The sequence below is a fragment of the Gallus gallus genome, chromosome Z (assembly GCF_016699485.2).
Source record: "Gallus gallus isolate bGalGal1 chromosome Z, bGalGal1.mat.broiler.GRCg7b, whole genome shotgun sequence".
In the NCBI taxonomy this organism is placed as follows: Eukaryota; Metazoa; Chordata; class Aves; order Galliformes; family Phasianidae; genus Gallus; species Gallus gallus.
The window spans coordinates 8,345,584-8,368,108 of record NC_052572.1 but is presented as its reverse complement, the minus strand read 5'-3'; the positions used below and the strand labels follow the sequence as shown (position 1 = coordinate 8,368,108).

At 41.4% G+C, this 22,525-nt stretch overlaps 1 protein-coding gene across 3 annotated transcripts in view; it reads right to left on the bottom strand.

The window, feature by feature from the left end:
• Window positions 1-22,525, bottom strand: part of DNAI1 (dynein axonemal intermediate chain 1) — a 135,036-nt gene that overhangs the window by 74,367 nt on the left and 38,144 nt on the right. The gene's annotated exons all lie outside the window — the stretch shown is intronic.

Below are 22,525 nucleotides of genomic sequence, written 5' to 3'. Positions count from 1 at the left end.
TATATCCCGTTTTGAACTCTGTAACTTGTTTTTGGCTGCACCTGCATTCTTCACTTGAAGATCTTGAGATAAAGAGAAGACACATCATTTTATAGTTTGAATGCATAGTAATGTGAAGCGATTAAAAAGTCACACCTAACTCCTTATTGGACTTGTCCATCTTGTCACTGCTAATTCTTACTCTGCTTATCTTGGTTGGATGAAGGAGTTCTTTCATATCTGGCATTTCTCTTCACTAAGTTACTTAAAACTGAATGCAAGCCAGCTCTTAGCATGTATTTGACAACTGAAGTCAAAAATTTGATTTATTTTCACCAGATTTGCACAGAGCTCAGCAAAGAGCTGGGGACCATCACAAGTTTTGCCATACCAGTCAAAGGTGCTGCCTTCAGAGCTGCAAAGAGAAAGCTGCTTCTCAGTTATGAGGAGAATTGAAGAATATTAAGAAATTTTCCACTGATGTAGAGTGCCTCACATGGCTGAGACTTGTGCTCAGGTCAGACAAAATCCACACGCAGCCTGGATTTCAACTGGATTTGTTGTTCTCTCACCACCTTTAAAGCAACTTCTCCACCTCTTGAAACAGCTTGGGGCTCTTCCTGAGCTATCTGCTGCTTTTTATGCATTCTTTGAAAAATATTGGCTCCAGAACCAAACGCAGTATTCCAGTATCAGCCTCACTAATGCTTAAATCATCTCTCTGCTGCCACTCAGGCCTCCTTGTTTGCACTCCAAGATCACGTCCACCCTCCTTGCCAAAATCTCACACTGGAAACTCAAATTTATTGCTTGTCCACAAAAGCCTACTTTTTTTTTTTGGAGTTCCTGCCTTCCAAGATACAGCACTCCTCCTTGTTTAGAGAGGTAGAATGTTATATTTGGATGCATTAAAATGCATTTGGTTTGAGTAACTCCCGTTGACCACAAAATTAATCACTGTTTGACAGCCCTATTCCTAGCATTTGCAACTCCACCTGTCTTTTCATCAGTCACACATTCCTTCTGTTGTGAGTTTGTATTTCCATCTTGAGGACCAACAAAAATGAAGCCTGGCTCCAGGGCCTTCACTGATCTCAACAGCATCCCCTCTGAGATGCTGTCTGAGCTGATAACTCCACCAGTATTTATTTTCTGCCATCTGTCAGTGGAAATTGCATCCTGCTGCTAAGACCACCTGTGCTGTGCTGAGCTCAGTGAGCATTTCTCAACTCCGGGGATAAGCAGATGCCCTCTGGTCAGCAGCAAGTGCTGCAAGCCTGGGGCAATCCCCTCAGTCCAGCACTGGCCAATTGCAGACCACTTCGGTTTGTGCTGATTCAGATGTTGGAATCTCACATTTAGTATTCTGCCTGACATCTTCCACCAACTGCTGGACTAACCCCTGGTACTCCTGATCAAGTTAATGTTATTAGTTGTGGCTCTGTTTGGGAAGCCCGGAACTTGCAGTTCCAACTGGAGAGAGAAAAAACAGGATTTTAAAGTCTTTTGGAAATTTTAGAAAAGACAAAATTGACAGGCAACAAGGCAGGCTGTAATTTATACATGACCTGAGGCCATGCCACAGTCATAATTACTGCTATGGGCTCCACACATGTCAGAATCAAGACACAGGCTCCAGAAACCCAGACTGATAGATACAAATAGCCTGTATGGAAATAAGCTGTCATGCATGCTTGCATCTTACTCTAAAACACAGTTCAGCAAAGAAATACAAGAGACACGGCAGTCAACTGGTACAACAAAAAATAGAGATTTGGAAACACCTGTGCAAACAAGTGCAAGTAAGGCACTGTTTGTTGCTGCATGCTACAACAGTCTCAGAGGCAGACAAGAACAGTGGAAAATAGGATGAAAAGATACTGTGCCTTCCTCAGAGCAACAGGAGTATTTGACTTGCAGCTCAGCTCTCCTCTGGTTCACATGAAGGAGAGCAGGTGAGCATTGGAAAGAAAAGGAGTACACAGCTGGGCTGAATTCATAGAGCTGTAAGTAGTGCCAGACTTTTCTCATACTGATCAGAAAGAGCTTTGCACTGTAGGCTTAGCAGATTTGGTTTTGCAATGTAAATAGTAATTGTGCAACCTATTGTTATGAATGCTAACATACACTCTGAAGATACTCAAATAAAAGGGAGAGAGAATCCATACAGTGAAGAGCAGAAACTGGGAGATTTGTATTCTGGACCAGCTAATGTAGTCTTAGCTCTTTCCTCTCCATACTTCTTACAGCACTCCTGAGGATATACACCACAGAAGAGGGAAGAAAAGGATAACGGATGGGGGGCTATTTAAGTTCTATCAGCAGTGTCAAGAATAACACTCCTACTGTTTACAGGAATACATTCATGACCCTCAGACAGACATGTTAACAGTCTCACGTAACTCAGAAGCCAGGTGATGAAGGACATCCCCAACCCCAACACCCAACAGGACACTCATCTGTGCAGAGCACTCCAGAGCTGGGAAGTCACACCAGTGCTGAACCAGCTGGCGCACAGCTGGCAGCCACCGGCGCAACTGACTCAACTCTTGCTCCTGCCTTTCTTGTTTTGGTCAGCTTAAGCTGCAGACTTTATAGTGTTTTATTATTTAATACACGAGGCTCTACATCCTCTAACCCTGTTCAGAAAAAAAAAATGGGCATATTTTATGGCGTTCGCAACCCACTAAATATTTAAGAGTGCCATCAAGTGGCGAAGCGCTTTGTTAGCGGCAGGAGGCTCTGAGGAGGCACACATCATTCAGAAATCCCCCGGATCACACAACAAACAGACCTCTACCGATATTCCGCTTTTCGATAATCACACCAGCCTGCTGTTACTGCAAACAAGCCAGGCTGCTGGCAGATCAGCACTCCTGGCCTGATGGGCAATGAGGGGGGTGCACGCACTGCAGGAGATGCTTATGTGTTCTATAATTAAAGGACAGACACGTTAGAGTTTTATGACGGTGCTGCAGCCTCTTGAAAGCAGACAGATGCCTGATGAGACAGACGTGTACAGCCTAGACCTCAGAGCTGGCAATTAGAAATGATACCGCAGCTCAGAGGAATTTTCTGAAGACATTTGGCAGAAGTCTTAGGTTTCACCGAGGAGCACAGAAGCAGCAGAGATGTACGCACAGGTCAACACGTAGCCTGTTTTGTACAGGCATGCACTTTCAGTAACAGTGAATACGAGAGCAGCCATTGTAGTTCAGACACCTGTCCCCGTCCCATCCTCAGCAGCAGCTGACATCAGATACTTATAAAAGTGTATAAAAACAAGGCACTGATAAAGGGATATTTTTTCCAGAGTCCTGTCTCAATCCTTATTAATCTGTCGTTGAACATCTCCCAGGTCCCTAAAGGTCCTTCTCCCACTATCCCGTGCAGAAGACAGCTACTGTTTAAATCTGGACAGCATCTTTCAGCACTATTGTTTGTACATGCCTGGAATATAGGCCAGCTATTCCATTCTTCTCACAGTAACTTATTTCTTTTTGGCTTGCTTTTATTTTTAGTGCACGAAATACGGTACATCTCAAGCGGATCTGTGAAGAATTTAATTGGTGATCAGTATAAGCGTATGAGTGTTTTTTAGGAACTACTAAATGCAGATTTCTGAGCAAAACAATTCGTTTTCTGAAAAACTGAGTTAAAACAGAAATAAATCAGCCCACAGTGTAAATGGCAACAAATAAAAAGCTTTTAATCCTTTGACCAGGTAACAAAAGCAAGGGAAAAAAAGAAAGTTATAGCAAGGGGAGTGCAATTTCTGAACATCACTTGTTAAAAGAGAATGGAACTGGCAGAAAGGCTCACATAAAGAAAGCATCAAACACCCGTGCAAACTGTGGGCCAACTTTTAGTTCACATTTAGATATGATGGGAATAAGGTGAGAAAAAACAGAAGAACCATATAACCACTGAATAGCTGAGGCTGGAAGGAGGCATCTGTTCTATGCTTACAGCAGGGCCAACTACAGCATGTTGCCCAGGAATGTGTCAAGTCAGGTTTTGATTATCCTCATGGAGATTTCTCCACAGCATTCTTAGGTACACTGTTTCACTATTCAACCAATCCCCCAGACAAGAAGTTCTGTCTTATGTTTAAATGAACTTTTCTCTGTCTTAGTTTGCTGTTGCCCTCTTCCTCTGTGCCACGAAGAAGAGTCTGGATCCACTTATTGTTGCTTCCCATCGAATACTTATATACCTAAGAAGAAACTTCCACCTTTTTCTAGTGACAACCAACTTTGTACACTTCCACTCTGGGAAGCCAAGCATTATGTAAATCAAACCAAACTACGAGACCATTGATTCACAGTGGGAATTAAAGGCGAGTTCAGCTGCCCATTACCTCCTGTCCCCACCAGCCAGACTACTGCTGGGCAGACCAGCTTCCCTCCAAACTCTGCAGCTAAGGAGAAGGCCTGGGACCACACAGCAGCTAGGAAGTAGACAGGTGGTGTTCCTGCTCCAGTAGGGGGATTGGACTGGATGATCTTTTGAGGTCCCTTCCAATCCCTGACATTCTGTGATTCTGTGTTTCTGTGATCCTTGGCACACAGTGTGGCATTCACAGTACAAGCACCTTGAGAATCCACTGTGCTGGCTTCTCTTTTATGCACTCACCAAACAATAAGAACAAGTGATATTGTCCCTCTACAGATACCTCCTGTGCAGTGCTGCAAAACATCTCCTCAGGCACCATGTGACGAGAGGAGCTGGAAAATGCTAATGAATCCTATTTGGAAGTAGATCTCCAGTCAGTTCTCTTATACCCATAGGTATCTGATGAGAATAATTCAGGGCTGAACAAGTTGTCAGTAGCACTTTGAGCTATACCTGCTGCCTGCCTTTTATGGCAGGTGAGACTCCAACAGCAATTAATTCCTAAAATTTAACTATGACCTGAATCCACTGTAATACTGTTGAAAAAATAAGGGTGCTCTGTGCACAAAGCAAACCTCCAGTTCTCCACACAGGAAATTTCATGTCCTTCCTATCTTATAGCCAGCAAAACAGAAGTGAAAGAAGTCGCTGAAGACATGTGAACTGATACACTGCTAGAAGTTTTCAAAACCTCAGAATTTGGTCTGTACTTATTTTTCAATGACCATTTTTCTTAAGTGTTCCTGATGGAATCACAGCATAAGGTAGTCTATGATACGAGTCCGTGGAGGTTAAAATCCAGATATTCCTGGGTATATTCTGATGGTTTAGTAGCCTGCCAAACACTATAAAGCATGAAGTTAAGAATCGAAAACTATGACTTCATTCCCCAAGTTGCAGATTAGTAGGGAGAAATACTATACTGAACAGTACATATTTTTGTTGTGGAGTGGCAAAACCAAAAGGTAAGTGAGGAACAGTTTCAGTGTCTCACAAGTTTCAGCTCTAATGAAACATTACATTAGACAGATTTCCTTCAGGTTTTTACCGATCCCCACTGTTGAAAAATGATCATCTTTCATCTCCAGAACAAACGACAGAAAAGCCTTAGAAGAAAAAACCTTTAATGGAGCCCTATGCAATTTCTTTGTACCATTCTGCCCTACAAATAATGACAAGCTATCTAAACTGAGGAGCTTACAAAGTAACTTACGTATCACTAGAATTAATGATGGAATGAGCCCTATGCAGATTCGTAAACTCTAAGGCCAGAAGAGATGGTTGTGATGAAATAATTCAGCCCATGTCCCTATGCTTAATTACTTCTCCTATTAAAAAAAAATCCATTCATCTCCAGTTTTCTGAGATCTCTGAATTCCATTTGCTCGATTCCATTCTAGATGAAAAAGCAAGATAAAAAGAGTTCTGTTCTGTAAGACATCTCCTTCCTTTCCCTTCAAGTAACTAGCAGATAACAAGAAAGTCACTATTTAGTTACCTTACTCTTTAATAACTAAGCTGAGTAAGTTGAGATGTGTAAGTATTTCACTGTAAGGTAGTTTCCAAACGTAAGTCATACTGTGGCGCTCCTCTGAAGCTTTTTTGAGTGTCCATAGTGAAGACTGAATTGTTCGTAGCTGAGTGCAACATTTCAGAACAGGTACCCCCAGTATCGTATGCTGGAGTGGTACCTCCTCCCTCCTGCTGGTCTCTGGTTGGTGAAAGCATTCCACATCCCATGTCAGAGCTCCTGAGGTGAACTTCTGCAGCTGTCTCACAAGTTTTCTTTTTTCAGAGTGTACGTCAAGGCAGAAGAATATTTTCAAGTCCCGTTTCATGACAGACACAAAACAATCTAAATACGGGGCTGCTCATCTATTTCTCTCTTCTTACCCCTTGTTGTTCTAACTCTGTGACCCTGTACTTGCTCATCTGCATGAAAACCACTCATTTTAAATGATATTGTCATCTGAGAGCACTGATGGTGATATCACATGTGTATAACACTCAATCTATGTAATTAGCAGTTCTTAAATGAAACCAAAAGAAGACTCAGTTTTCAAAGCTGCCTGTGACAGCTCGTGAACTAGATATTAGCCAGTGAGGGCAGACAGCTGAGTTTTCTGCTCTTGGCAGGAGCAGAAGATGGCTTGGAGTAGTTAGGAGCTCTCCAAAATGCATACACGGTGATGGGGTACTGGCCTGGAGAAGCAACACTCAACTCTGAATAACCTCTCTGAAAAACAAGACTCCAGAGACACTTCTCCCTCAATGGGAATTACAGGAATACAGCCTTTTGTTGCCAGCACCGCCCTATGGGATCTGAGATTAATGCAGCTCTGGATACATGTTGTCTTCTGCAAGTCCCTTGGCAGGCAGGCTTGGCTTTTTCATCAGTAATAATTTAGGCAGGGTTGCCCAGCCTCATCTGGGAAGACATAGACCATCAGGGCAGAAAGGAACTGAGCTATCAGAACAGTGAAGACCATTTACACACCTAAAATAGACAGGCAGAGATCCTGCCCCTTCTGCAGCCCCGGGGCACCACGGAGAAGCCCTCAGATCCACGGGCTCTGAAGTAAATCCGAGCAAACACGGATAACTGCAGCACAAGGCAGAAAGGCAAAGGCAACTAGAAATTAGCACTTGTAGGAGAAGTGCAGCGCAGGTTACCCGGCCCACAGCTACTCCAGTTTCAACATTTCTCAAATAATGTTTAGCCTGGAGGAGGTTGAGATCTTCCTGTTTGTTTCTTTATATTTTGCAATGCGTAGATGTCACAGCTGGAGCTGAAAGTGCTTCAAACAAACAGCAGAAAGCTGACCTCTGGTGTTGGGAGCAGAGGTGCAGAAAGAAAACAGCAAAGAAGCCACACTGTCATGCTCCTGAGTGCTGCTTCACAGCCTGTGCAATTCTCTAATAAAATCCACTCACTATTCCCTCAGATAAATGAATGAAACCAGTTGGTGAATGAAAGCAACATGTAGCAAGAGGCTACAGCGCTTGGCAGGAGTGTTGTTGATTTCATTTCTGTGCTTTCATATCAATTCTTCCTCCACAAAGCATCTAATCAGCCGATGCTGAGCAGCATAAAATTAATGGTTTCGTTCAGAGAGCTGCCTCATGATGCCAGACAGCATGGTGAGAATGTTTGTAAATATTTGATTAGAAAAGGCAAGCAAATTTGGCACGAAAACATGTACAAATTAATGCTGTTCCACTATCTGATAGGGATATTTATAATACAGAGGGGTATGTCAGACAACATTAACATATGTGGTACAACACCAAATCCCTTCACCAGGGTCTCTGTTCTTACAAAGCCAGCAGATCCATAGATCCATCCTGTGAACAGCTGATAGGCAGATGCCAATGTATTTTCCAGGGGATATACTGAGTGTTATGATCTGCTCTGCCTTTAAACAACACACAAAAGGGAAAACATGGGAGCATCCTCAAAATGTTTGTAAACACCCTCAGCCCACTCCTTGCCAATAAAGGGGACAGGGCTCCAGGTAGCAATGCCCTTTGCTCCTTTGGCACTAAAGTGGTCTTTGAACATTTCCCAACCAGGAGCAAAGTATACTGTTGGTCATTACTCAGGCGTGTATGTCTTCATGCAGTAGAATCCTGTTTTGGGGAGGTGTTCCCTTGCAGGGCTCTCTCTCCACAGAGAAGGACAACAGACAGGACACAGTCTGTGATGAACTTCAAGACCCTCAGCATACACATCCACACAAGGAATAAAAGGGTCCCTGTTGCCATATGGAGACATGTCCAGAAGGACATCTTGTTGCCATGCCACCTATTCGAAGCAGGAAATCTTCCACCCAGTTTCCAGCCCAAGCTCTGGCCTTTTACTTCTGAATTTCAGGTTTGGAGAAACACCAACCCACGTGGCAAGGAGTGTCAGGTCTTCAAGGCTTCTTCTCCAGCAAGAGAATCTGACGATGCTGGGACAGGACGCTTAAGTGGAGACAGAGCTGCCAGCTTCTTGAGCATTAAGACATTGATTTAAGAAGTGCCACGTGTGCTGTAAGCCATTAGGCAGAATTAAGCCTGTCCTGATACCAAGTAAAAGATTTCTAGAGGCTCATTCCAGTCTGACTGTGTATCACTGTTGTGCTTTTGTAGGAAACCAACCCAGCAATAGGCAAGGTTAAAATCAGATCAGTGTTTTTATTCAAGAGTTTTTATTCCAACACAGAAGTATGCTCCAACTTTAGAAGTAAAGTTTAATGCAGAAGGAAGACATACTCAGATACTTTCCCAATGAAAAGTGTAGGCTGAATCTGATCTTTAAATAAACACATTTTAAATATAATCCCATAGCCAGAGAGACTGATAAGCCTGGTCATGAAATCAGAATACAGTCTAGCAGTATTTAGCAATTCCATGATTGCCCTCTCCTATTCAACACAACAGGGAATGTCATGACCACAGAAAATACTGGTCAGCTGTGGTCATCACCCCTACTGGCAGTCAGCTTTTGTTGTTATCTCAGTTATCTCAGTCATTATACATGATTTTCAGATTTCCTGCTCTGAAGCTGTTTACTCAAACTGACAACAACTTTGTTTTCCAGTTCAGCTGGAGATGACACGTTTTTCCTATCTTTTAACTAAATCTGCAGTTATGTAAATACATGTGTTAAGTAAAAGAAAAAATACATGATCAGTAGTTCAAATGCCACTCAGAGAGACTTGGAGAAAGCTGAGGATTCAAGAAATAATACAATTCAAATTGGGAAGACAATGGCTTCTTAAAATGTGAATCAGCTGGTGGTCAACACAGAATGTGGTCCCAACTGATCATTTGTAAATTAACAGAGATTCCTTTTCTGTGGCTTCCACTTTGAGAATTCAGCTGAAGACATTCATACACTGTAGCAGAACTCAAGAAGCAGCATCACAGTCTTAGTATTCAGGCTGGGACTACAGACTGTCAGCGGTAAAACCATATGCAAGAAATGATAAGAATTTGTTTCAAATAAGAAAAGGAAATTGCAATTTTCAGGGCATGCTGTGAAGTCTGGAAGAACTACAAGCTGTCAGAGATTCTGCAGTATAGCAGGCACATAGGAAGAAGCTAAGCTCTGATGCCTTTAAAGTATGGAAGATCCCAGTGGGGCTTGAGGTTTGGCTGGAAGTCTTGAAAACCTTTTTGCAAATCTGAAAATACAGCTCAAACACTCCTTTGCAAGACTTAATTCATCCTTCTCATTGGGAAGTCAAGTTCAGAAAATTTCATTAAAAATCGTAATTCAGCCATAGCAGCAATCTAACAGATAAGAAAGCATAACATTAAAGAAAGCAAACGAACAGCAAGGAGTACCGATCTAGCAAAGATGGATCAGACCCACGACTTACCAGTGATTTCTTAATTGTATTCCAAGGATCAGAGTCCAGCTGCAAGTCAGTCTCACAAAACACATAAAATGGCAAAAGTCATTTTGGCACTCATTGTCACTTTGGCAAAACTCATTGGATCTGCGCAGCCACAAAGCAACTGGAGCTTTTGTCAAAAGTCCATTAACTTGGGAACTACTGTCTCTGTGTTCATGATGGGCATCTTACGGGCAGGAGCTACAATAGGGCTGCAAACTCCTGCAGTATCACAAGTGCTGCAGTAGCAGGAGATTTTTTTCCCAAGCCTCAGCCTCATTATTTAAACACAAGTTCCGCTTTGTTTCAGAATGAAACGTTCTTAGCCAGCCTTCATGCCAATAAAGGAAGGTTTTAAAACACCAAACATATTCCACGCTGAAATCACAGGAGGAAAATAAAAAGAAGTCAAGTCTTATCATTTGTAATAATCTCCTGATTTTGAGAGCCTGCCTTGTGATCTCTGAATAATCAGAGTTGGCAATAGCGCACCACCCTCAGGGTAAATTCTCCTGGCTGCCAAAGAAATTTTCCTTATTCCCTGAAAAATAAATTCCCAATGCTTATTAGTATTACCTTTTTCACTCCTAGCTCTTCCTTTTTTCTCACTTTCATATGTCAAACAGCCTTTTGCTGAAGACTTCATAAATCTGTACACTGCACTCAAAATGATTTAAAGTGCATTGTTTTTATCAAATAAAAATATATTTCACTGTCCTTACAGCTTTAAGGACAGCTGTTAAAAGAGACAACTATTAGTTATTATAGCTTGTCAGATTACTACATAAAAACAGACCTTTTCCTCTATAGTGGTTTGTAAAAACAGCGTTTACAGATATGGTCTTGCTCTACTATTGCATGCATCAAGGGGCAGATAAAGCCACAGAGAGAAGCTAAACAAAGGAATTTTTGTTTACTTTTTGATATGTTTTCAATCTAAGAGTTTTCTGCACTATAATATCACCGCAGGGTTTATCAACATGCATGCTGCTCATGCTGATACATACAGCAGTGCTGTATAATCCACATTTTCTGCATAGACTCTTCTACAGCACTCAGCATAATGTCAAGATAAGTTCGAGAAAGAAAGCAGTAAAAGTGGCAGGTTGGTTAATGACCCGTCCCTTTGGCCAGCCTAGTCCCAGTTACAGTTACACCACTGCTAATGATGCCTGTACAGAAGGCTGACCACCAGCTTTGCTGACCACAAGCCCTGTGGACCTCACGGTTTGTGATTATTTTTTTTCTACCTGACTTAGATAGAAGATAGGTGATTTCATCTCAGGGCTCTGATATGAAAGTACTGTCACAGTGCCGTCTAACACAACAAACTGATTGGAGTAGCATGTTCAAGGGTACTTAAGCATTACAGCTGAAAAACATCAAATTTATTTCAAGCTGGTACATCCCCTGCATCTCAGCCACACACTGATGTGCTCATTAGGAATTCCTGTAATACCTTCCACATCACAGGACTGAAATGAGGATGTTTTCTATAGCTTAAAAAAGAAGAAACCCACATAGATAATCCACTCTTTTGCCCCAAGGGAACTGCTTGCAGAACTACAGACTCTACATAAGGATTCAGCATTAAAGTGACTCCTTAGCATGAAAGACTTTGAATGCAATTGAAGACTGCACATCACCCGATCACCCCTAAGGCTGCAATAGCTGACATGAAAACAATCATGGAATTCTGTTCAAATGATTTATATGACTGTGGAATTTTTCAACACCTACACTTAACTACTAGCACTGCTTCCTATAGCCAAGACAGATGAACAATAGCTCTATCTTCCTATAAAAGACTTTGAAATTTTTGAGCTGATTAACCACAGTAAACTATGCATATTAAGCACTAAATAAATCTGATCGAGCCAGTGGTTATCCTTATCCATGTGGCTGATTTCACAACTGCAGTTGTGTCTGAGAAGGAACAACTGGAGAAATCTCCCAGGTCATTGAATCCAGAGCCATTTCCTGGCAGACAACCACAGCAAACCTACGGCATTCCAGACTCTCCATTAAATGCCTCTATGTGCCTGCACTGCCTCCTAGGCCTCCTTGGCATTTATCATCTGTGAGATACTTGTGGAGCAGTACGGAAGCTAAACAAAGCAATTCGTTTAGCCTTCTCTTTTGCAGAGGCTCTGGAATTCCTCTGAAGGAAGTGACATATAATTCTGGTTTATTGACAGCGATATAGGTTGGTAAAAAAAGGATTTTACAAAATTCCCATCCTTGGTGCATTTACACATTTGTGAACCTCCACTACAAAGTCTTAATGCAAATAAATCAAGATTGGATTTTCATACTTTTGCTACTATTTTCTCTCTGATAGAACTAGAATAGATTAAGAAATCAGCTTTGTGGCTCATATGAAGATTTTGGCACGGCAAAATAAAGCAAGAATAAAACCAAGTCCTTCAAACTATATAGTTAGTAAGGAAAAAAGTATCTGGCACAAGTAAAAACATTTTGGCTGAGTTACATGGGTTTTTGTTTTATTTAGATTTTAGTTTGCTATTTGTCTATCTAAACGTGAGTTACTAGGGGAACAGAGTAGGTGCCAGGGTTGGGTGCAGGAGTCATGGGATGTTCCCTACGGAATGGGGAGCCAGTATCCATCATGGTAACACAGCCTTGGCAGCCCTTGAACAGTGATGCTGCTGAGGGTGGTCCCAGCCACCAAAGCCACTAGTGCCCAGGGACCTAGTAATATCTTTGTTGTTTACAATAGAGTGTGAGTAATAGACTCGATTCTAGGACTCTTGCTATGGAAAAGTTAAGCTATAAATGCCTTTTTTCTTATAGAGTCTAGGCGTAAGAACACCTGTATTTCAGAAAAAGAATATTTGAAATGCATGCAGCATATAATGACACATTCAAGAGTGTATAGAGCTGTTCTGCTTGTCCTCATCATCTGTTGATCATCTCTTGCCAAATGAAGGGGTCTCCCAGTGTAGAAGGGAAGACAGTCTTTTAGCTGATTTCTGTTATGAGACCATCACTTTAATTAACATCAATTAACATCAATGGCAAAGACAGTTAAACAATCTCAACCCAGTTTCTGTTATGCAGTGCTACAAGATCACTCCCACAGTGACTTAAATGTAGCTGTTTTCAGAGACAAAGCTAAAAAAAGGAAAGAGTCAGCCTGGTTTTATCAACCAGGTAAGACTGCGGCATACAAATGTTTCATCTCCTGTGGACCAAAATGCATTAATTAAACAAACTGGGGTAGACAGACAGGTAAGTGGATAGAAGTCAATGGCCTGCAATGCACCAGAGACAGAACAGGATGGCTGAGCAGTTCCTTTGATCCTCAGGCTCCAAAAAATCTCTTCAATGTCATTTTCCCCAAACACATCAACAGAGCCCTTTATTATTTAATGCTTAGCAAAATGCTACAGCAAAAGACTTAAAATTAAAATTAATTAACTTAAACAAAACAAAAGGTTAAGACAAGAAAAAAATCAGGCAAAGCTCAGAGTATTTAAATCACAAGTAATTAAGACGGCAATGAAATTAATTTTTCACATGACTCACACAGCATGTTGTACTTACTGGGTTGTATTTACTAATAGATTTGACAAGTATATAGCTACTGTCAATTCTACACTCCCAGAGTGTGTTTGTGCGGTAAGAGATATTTGGTATTTGGAAAACAGACCTAAAAGTGTTGTAATTTTCAGTGCAATTATACATAATTGACCACAATTAGTTATCCCAATAAATGGGATGTGTGATGGCTTAAGTTTCCAACATCAGTTCTGTGGGGGAGGATGTTTTAAGACCTCCACACCATGGAGAATGATACAGATGTTTTTCCAGTGAACTCCAAGGTCTCTGACATGAGACAGTGCTGACAGCAGCCTCTGCAAAGGCTAAAAGACTGAATAAATCAGGCTCCTGAAGAACAAATACACTAAAAACGTAAGCTTTTTCTACATTAATTCTTGTTCTAAATAAAAAATTTGCTGCTGCAGAGCAAAACCTGGAGACAAATGTTACACCTTCAAAATGTCCACATTTAGAAATTTCCAGAGATTGGGAATTCACTGCGACAAAACTAATTGTTCTCAATTACCCACCTGCTATTAAAACCCACACTTTGTCTGGCCTAAATTTACAAAGCTCCAGCTTCTCTTTGATCTTGTTACACCATTTGTCTGGGAGATTAAAGAGCTGTTTGTTACATGATCTGTCTGCCCAATACGGGGAGTTAACAGACCGGGATGCAACCTACTAATAAGCTCTCCTTTGACAAGCTGAACAAACTGAACTCCTTGACTTCTTTCCCCAGGTCAGTCCTCCTTAGATGATTCCTTCCTTCTTTTCTGAACACTTTCTATTTTGTCATCCTCCTTCCTGGCATTTCAAAACCAGAAGTAAGCATACCTTTCTAGGGGGATCATTTAAGCACTAAGTGAAGGAAGGCTCTCTGAAACTCAGAGTTGCTATGCAAAATCTCTCCTCCTGTGCCAGAGGTCACTATTTTAAAATATCACAGCTCCCCAGGGTAGGAGGTAGGAGCCTCCATACAGATTATGCCTTGAATTTCTTCACACTTACGCTTGGACACCATAAAACAGACTGAATTCCAGTCCTCTCCTACCAAGAGCTTTAAATCACTCGGTATCCTCAATCTGATTATTCCATTTCTCACCACCTCTCAGATATTTGTCTTATCAAAATACCAGCAGTGATTTTCTGCTTACTCCTTCCTTGTGGATGTCTGACCTTCTGGCTCGCCTGGGCCACAATGAGTGAAAAGGAACTGTCTTGGGCTGCAGGCACGTAGGTCGCTCTGAAAGTAATGACTCCTATTTGTTTCAATAGAAACTACAACAAACAGTAGCACTGTTCATTAGAGCAAATTCTCAGCTACAAAACAATATTTTTCAACATAATCATCACCATTAGCTCTGCATTTTTGCCAGCAATGAACAAGAGCCTGCATGCTACTCCAGTAAAAATCTATACTATCAGAGGTGACCCACTGTCGCTGTTGTCACTGCTGAAGCATCACCTGCTGAATCAAACATCATGAATGTCAGTGGGTGATATTTTTTCCCCATGGAGTAATTCAGCTCCATACCTTCTCTTCTTATGCACTTCCATGCCAGACAGTATTTTGTAACCCTGCCCCTCTACTGCCATCTGTTGTACAGCCACAAAATGTAATGGAATACTGGGGGGAAGGTTCAGTCTCTACTGTCATACCACCAACATCTGCCTCTGCCATCACGGACCAAGAGAATAAAATGGCAGGTGTTATTTTTGAATTAAATATCTGATTGTAGATATCTGATTCCACTTGAAAATGTGAAGGTCATGTATTTATGTTGACTGAAAATGGAGTCACAAATAGACCAAAAAAAAAAAAAAAAAATTTGATATATTTTTTTGCTATCTTGAAAGCTGTTCTCAAATTCCTTTATCAAAATGGAAAGCACAGCTGCATATTTTTTGTTTCTTTGCCATCACTTTGCTATCACTTGAGCTGGCACTGCACCCTGCCCAGGCCCTGGTTTCAGCCCAGGTGAGGTTAACAGCACATCACTGCTTGGTTATGGCTGATGATGGGCTGATAGCTCAAGAGCTGCCAACATAAAGCAAGCTGTGCTGGGCCACATGCGGCTTGCAGACTGCAGGATGGACATGCATGGCCTAGTTACTTTTGATATGTTTGCTTCAGAGGCATATAAATGCTATGTTTTGTTTCTTTCCGGTGTTTTTTTTTTTTTTTTTCCCTCAACAGGCTCTTTTAATCAATACAGTGTAGTCATGGAATTGCTCCTTACAGCTATGAAAAGTCTCATAGTGCACCCTACACTCATGAATTAAATAGAGCAGACCCATGTTCTCCAGGGTCCTTCTCAGCATTGTGGGCATGCTGAGTGTCCATTGTGGGCATGCTGAGTGTCCATAAAGATGTTCTACAGCAATTCACAAATAAAACTCACATATTCCCTTTTAATTTTTCCTCATTGCTTATGTGGTTGTACTTGTTTTCTGCATTATGATGTTCCTTTACAGTAGCAATTTGGCATATTATTTAGTGAGGCTCCTGTCTGCCTATAACAAATATAACTAATTAAAATTACTGGCAACTAAGCAACAATTATGTTTTAACTCTGATTGCCTCATTTTTCTTCCTCAAGTCCTAATATGTCACTAATAAACCAACCACCATTAATAACCACCATCATCAGCATTTGTGAATAGTGACAAGTCTTTCTAACTTAGAGTACCAATACCCCATGTCAGTAAGCAACACACCCACAGCTAAAAGGCAATGCTGAGTCACCATGCTGGCACAACAAAGCTGTCAAAACTGCTACCAAAAGTCAGAGTGATTTTCCTGGGTTTCTGAACACTGAAGTCGTGTTTAACTTCAGCAACTTTAGATCACTGCTGAGCACAAGCATTTGAACTGACACAGAGACATCTTCTGAAAGCTGGGATTTGTTATGTCATTTTAGTGCTTTCCATAAATATAGCCCAAATAGCAAACTGAATCCAGACTACAGTATCAGTCTCCCTTTGAAGTGTGTGCATGCAACTGTGGGCCACGTGAATCCCAACCAGCCCTTGTGATATTGCACTTGGAAAACCACAGCAGTTTTACTGCTCACAAGGCCAAAGCTGTCTTCTGGTCCCAGCACTGCACAGGTGCTGTTATATGACTGGAGAGCCAACTCCAGTGCAGTCCCCTCATGTGAATCACATGCACATACCCTTACACAAGACAAGGAAATTCACTTAATAAATCCAAAATGTTTTTTCTCTCTCTGACAATGTGTTCAGTCTCAGTATTATCAATATAGAGATAAACTCATGCAGCTTACAGAAAGATTAGTAGGGAACTCCACTCACAGCAGTCTTCTGTGTCTGTATTGGGAGCATGATTTAAATATACATACATCCCAAAAGCCATCTGAAAGAGACTTTCTGTGATCTGGTTCAGAGATCTGAATTCCTTAGGCAGCATTCAATCTTCTTGGTGCTTTTACTTAAAGCTCTTTGGTCATTCATCAGAATCTACCAAGTTTAATAGCTGCTAGTTATGTAAATCCAGTACAGGCTATCTTCCACAAGCTACATTTACTGGCTTTTGCTGTGCCACAGCAGTGAGAAAAATTATCAGTGAACACCTCATACAACTTCGAGCACAGCCTGCCCTCAAACCCACAGCTTGTACTGTCAAATTGAGTTTTCAGACTTGCAGAGTTCTCCTTGTCCAACATATGCTTCTGTCCTTGTCACATGGATTGCTTTCAATCTTGCCATTGCATTGCATGCTAAGTGGGACTAAGCTTAGTCCTCAAACTCATATTTTAAATAAAAATACTACCTTATATTTAGATGGACTAATAACTTTCTGAAATATTTTTCAGTCCCACTTTCTGTGACTATCTAATGTACCTGAGAATTTCAGAGAGCTGGGCTTCATAAGTTTTTGATACTTTTGATACCATAATTGGACTGAGACCTTAGAGAAAACTCAGATAAAGCACTGTAGCATTATAATAAGTAGTTAAAACAAATTAATGATCACAGACGTTATCTAAATGCAGTAAGATTCTTTCAATGTGAGAATCCCAGTCCTCCTGCTAAATTGCCTCCTCTATTACCAAGGTCCCCAGAGCTATGGAGAGGGTAAATGTCTTGTCAAAGCTGCCATCCCTGGTGAAGTGATTGGTGATGAACTGGTAACTGATGAAGTAACTGCACTGACAAGAATATGTCATATATTCCCTTGGCATTCTGTTAAGTACATCATAACATGTGATTTAAATCTTACAAGATATGGAATTAATAGAGCACATACTAGATGGATTAAAACCTGGTTCGCTGTCAGGGCCTAAAGCAGAGCTGTAAACAGAAATGAATAGAGATGCTTCCTATTGCAGATTTATGGGCATCATTTCTAGTTCTGCACTGCTTGGCATTTTTATTTTAATCTGTATAATGATGTAAACCATTGGCTAGCACAGAAATGATGAAAAAGGCAGCTACTTTTACAGTGTGCTCTGATCCCAATACTTAGATGGGTACCACTGCAAGTGTCCTTTTGTGAATGAAGGTTACATCAAGGACAGGAGGCTACAATCTGGAAAGCAAAAACTCAAAGACTTATGCCAGTCATTGTTGACAGCCATTACCATTGCCATGAGCTGTGATTACTCAATGACTTGGTCTAAAACTGTGAGGACCATCAGGTGAGGTAAAACTGTGCTTCTGAATGAAGAACACATGAGAGAAAGTAGATCAGTATGTCTGATTATGGTGTTTGTACTCAGGAAGAATGTGGGATGTTGAGGGTTGTCGCAGTCCAACACATAGTCTACATAGTCCCCTTCAGAGGGTGAGTGGATGAAATACTCTCAGTCAGATGGAGTTTTGACATGGAAACTGAGTGTGATTGTAAAAGGCATGTCTGAAACCACCAGGGTAGAGAATGCCTAATGAATTTCCTACCTTGACCTCCCCTATTTGTGATATATGCCTCTCAAATAAATATTTAGAAGTTGCTAGAAAACAAAGTATTTGTCCTAGAAGAAACTTCTGGGGCTTGGAACAGGCTCTGTATAAGCCTAATTGGTTTGTAACGTGAAGCTGACTTTAATTTTCATGAAATCTTTGGAGTGAACAGTGGGTTGGGAATTCTGTACTGATTATTTTTTTCCACAGTTTGCTTTCTAGAGGGGGTCCAGGCTTCCTGCACAATAAAGAGGGGGAAAAAATGGCATACGTTGAAACACACTCTCAGTCCCTTGCAGGATGGCTTTTAGCCTCCAGAAGTAGGCAAATTTTGTTACCAGTCATTTTCTTTATTCTAAGTTCCAATCTAAAGTCCTGATTCTGCAAATCATATAATCACAGAACCACCAATTGTGGGTAAAGTTGTCTCTGGAATCTTAGAACCTCTGCAAGGCAAGAGAAGCATGCTCCTTGATCATGCAAACTTATTTCACTTTTGTATTGCTATCTTTCTTCACTACCCCTCCTACAGGAAAAGTTTCTCAGTGTGACAGAGCAGCCAGCTCCTTGAGTAGCTGCACTTCATCCTTTGGTGGTAAGGATGAATTGATTCAGTTGACCTGGAAGATCCGCTGAGGGATGAAACCTTCAGTCAAGTACGCAATGCCTGCAAACCACAGAGGTGAAGCTGCAGTGCCTTGCTATTGAAGACACCTACCCCATTTTTCTTCTCCCTGTTATCTCTGAAGAACATTGAGTATGTCCTAATTGGGGACATTGTGTCCCCCATGTCCTTATTGCAATGTCTATCCAACAGTTTCAGTGTGTGTGAGCAGTACGTGAAAGATGTCCGTGTTCATTGGACAGTGCATTTGAGAAAATGAAAAATACAAGACTGTAGGTATACCCCTTCTCCCTGTGACACTACATCCTAGAAGAGCACAATAAGAACTGGTCTGTTATCTCAGTGTCCAACCATAAATGCTCAGCATCACAAATCAAAAGGACATCTATTACTAAACAGTTATTCCCTGTGAAAGCTCTTGCCGGGATTTTACACCAATTTAATTCAGTCACAGAGGCAATAATAACTTTTACTTCAGATGCAGTCACACCAGCAAAAGCACTCTGCATTAGCACTGCTCATCCTGAATTTACAGGGGACAGGTAGAGCAGTATAGGCCCCTCCACATGGTCCAATTGTGCCTATGCTAGACCCCATTATAAAGAGTCATTTCACTGTGAAGAACTGAGGATTAGACAGCTCTACCAGATTCTTCAGTGTTCTGGGGTGAGCCTGTACTCCTCGTGCATTCTTGTAACTGGCAAGTTACACCCACAGAGTGCAAAGTAAGAGCAGGGGAAAGTACATTACCCAGGCAGATACTGTTTTTTCCTTCCCGTCTCATGTGCAGGTAAGAGTTGCACATAGAAAGCCAGCTCTGAACGCTGTCAGAAGCACACTTGCTTCTGGAACATGAATTCAGGTGACCGCTATGGCCTGGGCTTGTTGTGCTCCCATGAGCAGAGCAGAGCACAAGCCCAACACCCACAACAGCGCTCTGAAACCTATGCTGCAGGCTGTCAGTCTAGCCAGAAATCCAGCAATCTCACTTATGCAGAAACAAAACCAGAAAGACAGCTCCTCCTGATGGGAATAGCAATTAATTCTAGCCAAGCAGCAAAGATCCTGAATTGCAAATTGCAATGACAGTATTCCCTTGTTCAGATGGGACTGTCACATGCCAAAGAAATGCCTTTAGCATCAGAAACCTCATCCAATTAAATTACTGATGAAACCTCCAGTAATAAGATACAAAAGCAAGAGACAAACTAGGACCCTATTTGTAAAGAATTCACCATGATGGAGTGAAATGGACCCACACAAAACAAGGGATCTTTTGTTTCAAAAAGTGTACTTTGGGCAGCAGGACAAATGTATTCCTTGTACCCTGGCAGCACTGCCAAATGCATGCTGCACAAAAGAGTGGTGATGTAATTATGCTCACCACAGATCCAAAGAGCTGAGTTCTTTTTGTGGCTCTAGCTCAGTCCCCATGTGACAACAGGACTATTTTCTCTGGCCAGGATTCATCTCCCCTTCTGCAGCTGGGTGGCAGAGCAGTGGGAAAACCCTGCCTAATTACTGCACTCTGAGCATCGCAGCTGTGAGCACAGTAAGATTTCACTCTGCTGGACAAGGCGAAGAATACACTGAGCACTTCTTGCCACGCTTTCCTATTGCAAAGACTGATCCTAATCTGTTCTTTAGAATTCCTGCTGCCTGCTGGATTAAAGAAATTGTCAGGCCAATTCAGGCTTCTCAACAAACTAATAGGAATGTTTCCTGGGCTCATATGGAGTGAACTTCAAGAGAAAAATGTCATTTTAAAAGAACAATCAATTGTTAGAATATTGCACACAGACTTTAAACTTTACAGTACAAATGAAGACAGCTCGTCTGGTTTTACTGTCAGAGCACAGAGAAATACAAGAGAAAATGTATTTGGGACCACACCAAAGGCCCCTGTAGCCAAGTATCTGCTCTCTGAGAGTGCTGAGTAGTAACTGATTACAGAGCACAATGATCACAGCAAAAGTTGTTCTACTACCTCAATTTCAGAGTTTCTTGCAGTTTGCAATTATGAACTTACTGGATCAGAGGACCTGTCCTTGGTAATGGCCAGCAGCAAACTGCCCCTCTGTGAGCTGATCTTTTGACCCCACATACATCTTTGTCCTCCAAAGCATGGCGGATGGGAGGAAAAGGTTCACAATTTTGTTACCTATCATATTATTCTATTTTAAACTTGTATTAGTCCAGCAGCTCAATAATTTCATATGGTCTCCCTCATCCTTGAGTTATAGGCAATAATGAATATTTGACCCTTTTTCACTTTTGCTGCTCAGGATTCTATAGACCCGTATCAAATCCTCTCTCCCTAGGCCTGTTAACAGCACGAGTCTGTTCATGCTGGCTGACGTAGAAGTCATCGTATATATCTCTGCTCATCCTTGGTGCCTTTTTCTGGACACGTTCCCATCTTCCCACAGCCAAACACATAATTCCTCAGAGTTCACAACCAGAACTGCACACAGTAATCGAGATGTCACTATATTACAGATCTTGTCTTTGTCTTATTTTAGTTTTCGATTGTTGTTTCTCCTACTGCTTTATATGTAGCTTTCTATTTTTCTTCTGCTGTATCCAGAAGTTTTGTTTTATTTTTCTTTATTTCTTTCCTGAATAACAACCATTTTCCTTGGGCCCACTGCTGAGCTTTTTATCCCACATGACTTAATTTCCCAGCAGTGAATTCATTAGCCATTTTATCACAACTGAGATCCTTCTGCATCCATTCAAAATCGGTGTTCCCTAAAAATAAACACCAAGCAATTTGCTTTGTTAGTAGAGAACACTCACAACAGACTATAACATTTTCATTCCAAAAAACACTAGCAAAAAAGTATATCTGCAGTGTGCAAGTAGATATAGAGCAACTGAAATGGCAGGTGGGCAAAGCCAAGGCTCTGTCTCTGGCTCCCTCTAATCTGTCAGAGAGTGCTCTATGAGGTAATCAGCTTTTACTTCAAAAAGTAAATTCTAACACTCAGACAAGAAGCACAGCTGTCGTGCTAGAAACAATGAGGACTGGCTGAGTCAACGCATCCAGTCCTTCTCACAAATTACAAGAAACATTCTGTAGTCTATCCTTTTCTGGAAGCAAGGAGAAAGTTCTGCTGCCTTCTCAAGGCTGTTCTTTTCTCTGACCCTCTCTGTTTCATTTCAGAGTGAATGATAAGACGTGTAGATATAAGGTGTGGAAATAGCATAAAAAGGGTGAGAAAATATCAGCCTGCTAGAATTCTTTTCCATTTCCTGAATGTGGGGGCAGTGACGTCGGACAGAAATTGTAATAGACTACCACAGGAACCTCTGAACCAGATGTCCATAGCAGCTCATAATAATTTCATATCTAATCCCAAACACTACAGCAGGAAAAGTGCCTTTTCACAATACTCAGGCCTGGCATGCCCTAATGGAGAGCTTACCTCTAGAGACACCTCTGGAAGATGTTCCCCACCAAGAGGACAATGTGCTTATACTTAGAGATGTCTCTCACGATTAGCTTCTGATGAAACAGAACAGACCTGGTCTTTAAGCAGTTAGAAGGGCAGGGACAGGGAAATGCCAATCACATCAGATGAGATTAAAGGGATTACATGGTACTTTTAGAGGCAAGTCCTTGACCAAAGGGAGAGTCAGCACTATTATA